We start from the raw sequence: 10,174 nt of genomic DNA, 5'->3' as shown, positions 1-10,174 counted from the left end.
CCTGGCACTGTCTTGTTAAGCCATGTGGCCTACTGTAACGCATCATTGCCACTGTCACTGACTCTGAAAAATGAGCATCCTAAAACCTATAGCTCCCTTAGCCTGAATAATTTGGCAGTTCTAGACCCAGGGTGCTCCAATGCTGGTAGGTTTTCCTCAGTTTTCTGCTCTGGCAATTAAATACTTAGGACTTTATGAGAACTCTTAGAATTATTTGTTGCTCTGAGCAAATGATGAAAAAACTGGGGCAGAACCTCTTCAAGGACCACAGTTCAAAGGGAGTCAATGTTAAGATCAAAGTCATGAGCTTGTCTTTGACTCAAGGCCCATCCCCAGCACTGCCTTGGCACCCTGGCACAGAAAACCTAGTCTCTTCGTCTGTCAGGTGCATAGTGCAGGTAGCCTGCTTCCTTCTTTCCTCTCCTTTTGTTCTATCTGGGTTGCTCTTCTCTCCTTGCACAAACAAGTGCTTATGCTAATAGCAAGATATAGCCCAACCTTAAAAAGGGTGTAGTGATCAGTATCCATCATCTTTCCAAGTGCTTTGTCACTACATCAATTAATACAATTGAGCAAAAAATGTCACGGGCCCGGTGGAAAAACCTTTTCACAGCCTTTCAGGGGGAAGTTTACTTCCAGCTTTTTTCCCTTGCATTAGCTCCTGTCATCTACAAAACAACAGAACCCAGTGGTGTCAATTATATTTGATTGACTGAGTAAAGCACACACACAAATAAGCGAAAACAATGGACACAAAAATCTATATATGACTCCCCTTGTCAGAGAGAATGCTTGTCTCCTCCATTTTCATGCGGCACGGTGTCCTGCTGCTCTTGGCTTAAATGTTTCCTTCAGCCCCCAAACTATCACCAATTAAGTTAGCAGGGTCTTCAAAGGTGTCAAACGACTCCCTAGGCAATCGGCTCTAACTGCTGTTCAATAAATGAGGTCTAATTTATCAGTTTAACTTCACTTCTAAAAACCTAATGCTTCACCGTGCTGGGCTCCATTTACCTACAGTGTGAGACGCTGCAACAGACAGTATAGAGGGTGAAAGTTATGGCGCATCTCCTAACAACAGCACATGTTGTTGAGTGTATTTTCCCCCCTGATTTCAATGTGCACTTTCTAGTTTTGTACTTTTTGCACTTACCTTGTACACATGTGTATGCAAATTCCCCATGGGCCAACATAAAGCTCAGTCAGGACTCCCTTTGGGCTGTCAGTTTTAGCCACGGTCTAGGAGAAGCACAACCCTTCTCTCTTTGTCATGTTGTGCTTTTGTGTTGTCTCTATGTGGAGATTCACATTTTAAAAAACTCTGGGAGGCTAACTTTGGCAGCAGAACCGGAGTTAATAAGTGCTCAGATTCCTAATATAGACATGAATGTATGGACTCTTGCTCCTAAATAGATTAAACAGGTACTGATTTGGCATAAAGGACCAGTTAAGTAGAAAGTCTTACAAATAAACGGACCAGAAATTTTAATGGGCAGTTTATGAGTGAAAGTTATTCAAATCCATCAATGAGACATAAAAAGCTATTTTAAAGCTCAAACTTGCTAACCACATTAGAATTGCTCATAATTAATATATCTTAATATCAAATAAAGACAATGAGTAAGATAGATAAAATATTTTTGATAAATTTAGACAGAGTTAGATGGAGACTTGACGAGACAAACAAAACCAAAAAGAGAAAAAAAAATCACCAAACAAAAAACCCTTGTAAGGATATTGGTTTATGTGCAGAATAAGACTATATGTGAAACTGAGGCTGAGGTGACTGGGCAGTATCATATCTTAAGTAAGATAGCTGCAGGGTGCCTGAGTATATGGTGACTGCGGAGATGTTTTCATTGTAATGGGAAGACACCCCATTTGCAAATATTTCTAAATTTTCACTCTATTTCAGTGAAGGGATAACTAGAATTTGAATAAAAATCACATTTGTAAGTAAATTTACATCATTCATTCTGGAGTCTCCACATTTTTTCATGGCGCTGAAATATTTCTTAGGGACACCCTCACATGATATGTATTGAGGACAATATTTTATTATTAATTTGTTTTCCCTGTTGTCTCTGTGAGCACATTAACTTTGCCCTAATTCACCTGAGAAATTCATCTGCCTAGAAGAAAATTACGATTTGGTTACAGAAAGAAAGCCAGTAGAACATACTCTTCAGCTCCTGACATGCAACTAGAATTTTACAGCAGGAAGAATAATCATATAAACAAGGCTTGGGATGGTATTTTACAGATTCTGTTGTTTCCCCTTTAGCATATCAACAATGAGGAGAATCCAGCTCGTGAGGTTCTCTCATGTTTAGGGAAGATCTGCCTCCCATGATAGCTAGAAATGTTCTATGGTCATATTCTTCGCATAGAAGACAAGGAAACACTTCTCTTTGTCTGCCTTTCTGTCTCTCATTAGATAAACTGTTGGAGAAAGGGAAAATTTGAAAAGAGAGTAGAGTTTCACTCTCCAGGCTTTGGCCAGGAGAAGGGGAGGCATGTGAGATAAGAGAGTATAATGGTGGGGGAAGAGGGAGCAAATATGCAAATTCAACTGGGAGGGGCAGGATGGTCAACTGGAGGGATTTAGCTGTCTTGACATTTAGTTTCATTGAGTTGTTCTCACTTTCCAACTTCTATCCCACACCTGCCATTTAAACCTTTCTGTTTGCTCCAAACTGTACACATTCCCCCTACCACCTGCCACCTCCAACTCCTCTTTCTCTCATAGTCAATGTATATAGTGCAGAGCTTGGTTACTTTCCATTGGTTTTTTCTATGGTAGCCCTAAATCTCCAGTAGTTTGTTAATTTATTGACTTCAGGGATAATATTTTATACTTTTATGTAAAAGCACAGACTATAGAATCAAACAGATATCTCTTTGACTCCATACTCTGCAACTCGTTAGTTGTGAAACATTAAACTGATTTACTCATCTGAAAATTGAGATAATACTTATCCTAGGGAATTGTGTTGAGAATCAAGTGAATTAATTTGTGTAATGACTTTAATTCAGGAATTGAACTTTTCCTATTCAAAAAATATTTGATGATTTCCCATTCACTCATGGAAAAGAAATACAAAAACATTATCATGCATGATCTAGCCCCTGCCTACCTTTTCAGTGCCATCTGCCTCCCCTCACAAAATGAAACCTTAAGCATGTTAAACTTCCACAGGTCTGTGAATGTGACATGCTGTTTCGTGCCTCCATTCTTTTTGGGTTATTCTTCCTCTGCCTGAAAAAACCTGTAAGTATCGTCTCTATGCAGCTGCAGCCTTCCCAAGATAGAACTGATCCTCCTCTTGGGAGCATATCTGTAGCCTATTTCCTTTTATTTGCATATCTTGCTCTTGTAGGTTGTAAATTCTTTGAGGGCGTAGACAATGTCTTACCCATCTTTATATCTTGAGTATACAATATCTAGCCCATAGGAGGTTTTCAGCAAACACTGAATGAAAAATGGTCATTTCCCATGGCTCTAACACCCAGAACATAGTGAATTCTCAGTTAATGTTTGATTGACAGGCAGATAATACTTTTTGTTAAACTTGGAACTGAGCTGACCGTGTAATCACAGAAACATACAACTGACAACTTTTAACATGCCAAGTTTTAATTTCTTTATATTTACCCTCTCTGTCAGTATTCCAAATATTTCAAGGACCTGTACTTCACTCCTGCATAGATTATTAGATCATATTATTTGAGTAACTTCTCATAGAAATATGCTTATAAATCAACCATGTTACTCATTTGGAATTTTCATTTAGTGTCAACATTAATAAATTTTGGTACTACGCTTCTCCGCGTCCTATCTCTATGAACAGACTGGCTATTGGTTAAAAATTGGACTATAAACTGTGAAGCACAATAACAAAGTTGTTAACAATTTTCATGCTTTTCTTGAATGACTTGAAATCATGTCTTCCACTTCATAAAGGAGAGAACAGCTAACAGAATTTTAGAGAAATTGCTGTTCTCAGAAATCTTCTGCAAATATAATAGCATGTTCCTGCTGCAAGGCCAACAAAACCCAACTAGAAATTATCTCATTAGAGACAAAATTTGGAGGAGGCCCATGTTGGTATTAAAGAAATTTGCAGGCAGACAGCAGGACCCAACAGCTCAGCTTTAGGGCGAAACCCTCACTCTTTCTCTGGTGGAAGAACTGGGTAGGACCTGATGGACAGATTTTTAGGCCAAAACTATCTAGCCCAGAGAAACATGGCTAGGATTGACTTGCAAACATCAAATTGGAGGCTGTCAAAGATGGTGAGATACAGCAGAGCTCTTCAGATTTTAATGTGCATACAAATATTGTGGGAATCTTGTTAAAATGCAGATTCTGATTCAGTAGCAGGTAGGGCCCAAGATTGTCTATTCCTAACAAGCTACCAGTGACTTTGGGGATGCCAAGGCTCTTCTAAGGAGCAAGAAGTTAGAGAACACTGAGGATTTGCAGTAATCCTTCTCTGACTTTCTAGTACTCACTTTGGATAGTGAATTGAATAAAACAGGTTTCCCCAACCTGCAGCATGGGTTCTACCTTCTTGCCTTTTTTGATGTAGACAGTAGGGGTCAGGGGAAGGGAAAACTTGCTGCAGGTTTTTTTTTTCTGTATTTTGCTGACAAGGTGAACTATATGTGGAGCTTTTCACAAGTTTGTATTTTCCCAGACAAGAATTAGAATCTGTAGGGATGAATACTGATATTTATATAGTTTCATACATAACCAGCCAGGTTGCACCAGCTAAGCCCTATTTGAATGAAGACAGTTGGAGCTTATGCCTTGGTCACTGTGCTAGAAAAGAAGTGTGGTGGCAAGAGAGTGAGGAGGAGCTTGGTTAGTGTTTATTTTGTAATTTTACTTTATGCATACTACCATTTAATGTCTGCAAAATAATTATTTTAACACGTGAATTTTATTGAGTTTTAAGAATTAATTTTGTTGGTCTTAGTTTCCTTTAGCCCTTGGATGGTGTGTGTGCACACCATAACCTCACTTACATCTCATTTCCAGTCCTAGCAAAAAGATACTGGAAGCCTCTGATTTATAGCTTAAGTGAACATTCCAAAAATTTAAAGCTTACCTCACCAAAACTCTTTAAAGAAGACATAAGTGATTCACAGAAGCCCAAGGCAAAAGCATGATGTGTCTTGTTTGTTTATTACCTGCTGCTTGCTCCCGTTTAGTCTGGAGACTGATTTCTTGGAACATAATTGAGGCCTAATTGAATAAAAATAAGCCCTTTACTCTGTGGGGGAAGGTTATGGGCACTGAAGATAAGTTGGAATCCAGGAGTTGTTTTCTCAGGACTTCTTATGACGCTATTACTCAGTTTTTCACATTAAAAGACATCCCCTAGACAGAATCAGCAAAGACAGGAAAAGACGAAGAAAAATGACACCACAGTTCTTGAAGAAAACAAAACCCAGTTCCAAATGCTGCCCATCAGCTCAAGCCATCCATCGTCTCTGTACTTTCATGTCATCTTATTTTATTCCAATTGAAAATCCACCAGGCAGGGATATGCCTTCTGAGGGATCTTGGTAGCACCATGGATCCAATTGCTGATCAGTGATTCTAAAGCACTGAGAGCCTTAAACTGAAGGAAAAGGAAGACCCAAAGAGAGACTAGAATTAGGAGATTTGTCACCAGATGGTTATTGGAGAAAAAAGAAGCAGGAGTTAGGGCAAGAAAAAGTAGACAGAAGTTACTTTACTTTTTGAATTATTTGATGGTCAAGATATTTATTTATTTATTTATTTATTTATTTGAGATGGAGTCTCGCTCTGTCAGCCAGACTGGAGCGCATTGGCGTGATCTTGACTCACTGCAACCTCCACTTCCCAGGTTCAAGCAATTCTTCTGCATCAGCCTCCTGCGTAGCTGAAACTACAGGCACATCCCACAATGCCAGGCTAATTTTTGTATTTTTAGTAGAGATGGGGTTCCACCGTGTTAGCTAGGCTGGTCTTGAACTCCTGATAGATGGTCAGGATATTTATATTTTTATTTAAAGATGTGATATGTTTCAGATATTAAATTTTAGTTCTTCGGTTGGAATTCAGGTGAAAACTATTGAGAAAACACTGGATTTGTAAAATCCATATTTATCAAACAAATCAATTGAAGAAAACCTTGCTCCTTTTTCTCATTTTTAAAATGAGAACTCTAAATGTGGTTTTACTGATAAAACTAGATGTGTAAGCATTTAGAATGATTCCTGGCTCATAGTTGGTACTTGGTAATTGTTAGCTATTATCGCAGCTATTTAGAAAGATTACTTCAACACACAAAAACAGCAAAATATTAAGTTAAATTGTGAAATTTCTCAGTACATGAATGTATTGCTATTTAAAAATACTTTTACATTGTTAGGATCTAGGAAGCTAAATTGTTAATTTATGGTTATAAATTCATTCTTCATTCAACTCATATTTTCAGTACATGTTATTTCATGTAGTTCCTGCTCCAAAGTTTACTGTGGTCACCTCATATAATGCCCCACAAGTAAGACAAGTTAGTAAAGCAAGACTAAATATATTGTGGGATAAAAGCAAGGATCGAGGTGTGTGTAAAAAGATATGGCAGTAGAGAAACAGAGCATCTTACTCAAATATTTCTTTCAGGAGATAAAGTTTAAACCCGGTAACGTCTTGACAGGAAGAAAACTTACAGTCTGAAGAATCAGCATGTGGAAAACCTAGAAGCAAGAAATGCACAATGCATTCCAGGAAGCCGAGTAATTGAGCATGTGAAGGAAAGGTTGCACGTTGGGGTGAAACTGGAGAAAGAGGGAAAGGCGTGATCTTCAAGCAGCAGGATTCCTGACCTGAGCTAACGGGCTTGACATCTTTAAATTACAAAACTGACACATTCAGATTTGCATTTTGGTAACATCCCCTTGGTGGAGGATGGGTTGGTGATGTTGATCTCTGGTACAGAAGCGAACAATTATATAGCTGTGACTTGCTGTACATTTGCATGGTGGCTCAATATAATATAATCAGAATGTATGTTTCCAAGTTCATTCTATACCAATGTGCCTGAAGACATCCAGATAATCTGTCTGAATTCAGCAGTAGGCAAGCACATAGTGTTTGGGTGGGAGTTTGAATAAATTCTTACCTAATAGCCTCTATTTTCTGAGATGTAGTTGACAAGGTCATTTATTAAGAGTGAGGCAATGGAATTTGAGTTTTTATTTAAGCATTTAAAAATATGATGAGGTCAGTGAACTAGTCACACCAGGAAAGTGTCCTGTCACTCATGGTAGCAGAATTATTGAGGACTTCAGCAACCATTATGTCAGGGTTATCCTTGGATCCTCTGAGGACAGCCTGACCCCTAAGGTGCTCCTAAAGGAGCACTCGGGGGTTCCCCAAACACGAAGTATTTACTGTGAAACTATGAAAATGCAAAGTGCCCAAGAAACCTATTCTTTACTTCAATATTGAGTCATATGAAATGCCAATTTTAACAGATTTTTAACTTCAAAACCGGCAATTCTGTATGATTCAACCTAACTCCATTTTATATATATTGACATCCTCAAATATTTTGAAGAATGAATTTGGAGGCAAATTCATACTGAGAGATAGCTACAGACAATTTCCACAGCTGAAGGAGGCAGGGATTTTCATGTTTCCAGTGTTCCTGCATTCTGAGACCGTGAAGGATGGTTCTGCTAACCATGGAGAAAGGCAACCCAGCCTGGCCAGAAGCTGCTTCAGGTTCCATGTCTTCCCTCTGGTGAGAATCACATAGCTCCTGATTAATTGCTCCCCACTGTTAACTAATTACCCTTCTCACTGTAGCACTTAAAACCAGCCTGGGTTAATGTGCCTCCCTCTTGCCCCTAGCTGGCTGGACACTCTCAGGCCTGAGAATGTCCTCCACAGCATGATAACCTAATCTATTCTGCCTCTGATCCTTGTTCCCACAGCTGACTGCAAGCCTCTCACATCGTCTGTCATTTCCCAAACTCTCAACCCCTCTCATCCCTGCCCTTCTTCTCCATCAATCCATACCTTCTTTTCCCCTCTCTTCTAACTCCTTCCAGGGTGCTCTTGGGAACCCCCTCTCAGATCAGCCTGCTTTGCAGGTGGTTGGGCAAGTCAGTTCAAATCAGAGTGTGTAGAGTTTGAAGCAAACTCACTGTGGCTGTATATCCAAGCCTCGTTTCCCAATCCAGCTTTATCAGAAATTTTTCTGAAGTTTGAGGTCTATTTCTGGGTTTGGTTCCCCCTACGTAATGCCAAGAAAAACAGCCAGCCTGTTGACATCCCTCTCCTTTCCTGCCATATTCCTGCTATCCTAAAACCCCTTCAGACTTCCCTTCCCTTCTGGTTCTGCTTGAAATCCATGGCATATCATTATATTCCTTGCACAAAAATACTCTTGAAAATACCATGACCCTTGCATTAAAAATATAATTCGATTGAAATGATAAATCTGTTATTATCCAGCTAAGGAAAGATTAAATCTAGGGATCCAATTTCTCCCTCATTTTGAGAAAAAGAAAAATAGGCACACAAACAATTGGAGACACAAATGGTAGCTGAAGAGTAACTTTTTCTTTCAGTATAGTAGTTTTAGATAATATTCTCCATCTTCACACCATCTACTTAACGACGGGTGGTTTCACAATTTCCTGAAGTATTGCCTTTCAGTTAAACACCAAGCCCAGCAGCCAAGCCTTACTTTCTCCTTTCCCAATGGTTTCTCTACTTTCAAAGTAGTTTGCGGCTAAGTCAGGGATCACCTTCCAGAATGATGAAAAAAGTAGGAGTACAACTTACATTGGTCTTGGGCCCAAAGACCCCAATGTCTAGAGTTCCTAAAACTCTCTGTGGTTGAAAATCTTGCTCATTGCAAATCATTGCCAAGGTGTATAAGGATTTTCAAATGGAAAATTCTTCCAGGGTACCGTATAGGTTACAGGGAATGGATCTGTTGTATTTTGGCCAAACATTTTTCTCTAGTGTTATCACAGTGCCAGTATGCCTTCAACTGATCCCTTTTACTAATTAGAAGCATTAGACATAAAGGATTGGACACTGAGAAGTAAACCTTGGCCCCTTGTTTGTACTTTGTTAGCTTTGTGAGAAACTGGGGACATTGTTGAGCATCAGGCAGGGCAGGGTACCTGCAAATGGCTGGTGGGCCAATGCATAGCCCTTTTCCCTTCTGTCTGACTTCTACTCTGCTGCTGGTCCTGGTGTAGAATTTATATAACTAGAAATCTTACCTGTAGCAGAGAGTGTAAGCTGTTAATCAGAATTCATGCTTTCTTTTCTTCTCAGCTAGACCCTCTTTCCCAGATTTGTTTGGAGCTGGGTGCGGCTGAGTTTGAGTTCCAGTCAGTCACGTTGGAGTGCATGCTGTGCTGTTTCTGGGTCATGGCTTAAGAAGAACCTATCCTCCTCCAGTCTTTCTCTCTTCTCACTGGATGAAAAGCAAGAGGATACCAATGGTAAGTCCCTGGGAGAAGGCAGAATCACCGCATGCAGGAAAGCCTCCACCAACCAGAAGAACCTCCTTACCTTCTTCCATGAGCAAGAAAGAAACTTCTATTATGTTTGTCCTTACACATTGTTATTTCTTTGGCTTATTTACCCTGATTCACTCAATACGTTGACAGATTTACTTAACTCCTTAAAAAGTTTTACCAGATTTCTTGTATTTACTTAAGAATCTTTTGTCCAGTTGAATAAAACAGTGGCCTGTCTGCATGGGAGGACTTTTTAAGACTCCATTTCTTGACATTTCAGTATTGCCATTCGCAGCACTGAACTTTGCTGCTGCACAACTGTGCTCACTTTAGAAGCTCAGATTTCATGCTCAGCCTTTGCTTCCTCATTTTGAGTTTTTTTCAATGGTTTCAGTTGCTGAGCCTGTTTAGGTTTGTGGTAATTCAATCCTAAAACGATAGACATTAATGTAACCATGGTGCCTATTATCTTTTCTAGATATGGCCTCCTCAGCCAAACCCAGAGAGTGTCTACGGCTCTGATTCTTGTCAGTTCCCTAATCACCATCTTTTACTTGTATTTGATTTGGTGAATTTTGAGGCATGAGAAAGGAGAAATATGAGAGCTACAAAACTCAAATCAGAATCCCCTTTATTTAGTTGTGAAGGGCAT

The 10,174-nt window shown here is 39.4% G+C and overlaps 1 long non-coding RNA gene across 1 annotated transcript; it reads right to left on the bottom strand.

The window, feature by feature from the left end:
* Positions 1–1,461: 1,461 nt before the first annotated feature.
* On the bottom strand, positions 1,462–9,862 carry LOC144341333 (uncharacterized). The gene is made up of 2 exons (XR_013418200.1): positions 9,575–9,862; positions 1,462–9,476 (listed from the first exon to the last, which is right to left on the bottom strand). It is a non-coding gene; the product is annotated as an uncharacterized LOC144341333 (long non-coding RNA).
* Between the last annotated feature and the right edge of the window lie 312 nt (positions 9,863–10,174).

The sequence above is a fragment of the Macaca mulatta genome, chromosome 6 (genome assembly GCF_049350105.2).
Source record: "Macaca mulatta isolate MMU2019108-1 chromosome 6, T2T-MMU8v2.0, whole genome shotgun sequence".
In the NCBI taxonomy this organism is placed as follows: Eukaryota; Metazoa; Chordata; class Mammalia; order Primates; family Cercopithecidae; genus Macaca; species Macaca mulatta.
Note: the sequence above shows the minus strand (reverse complement) of the source record. Positions and strands in the feature narration are given on the sequence as shown.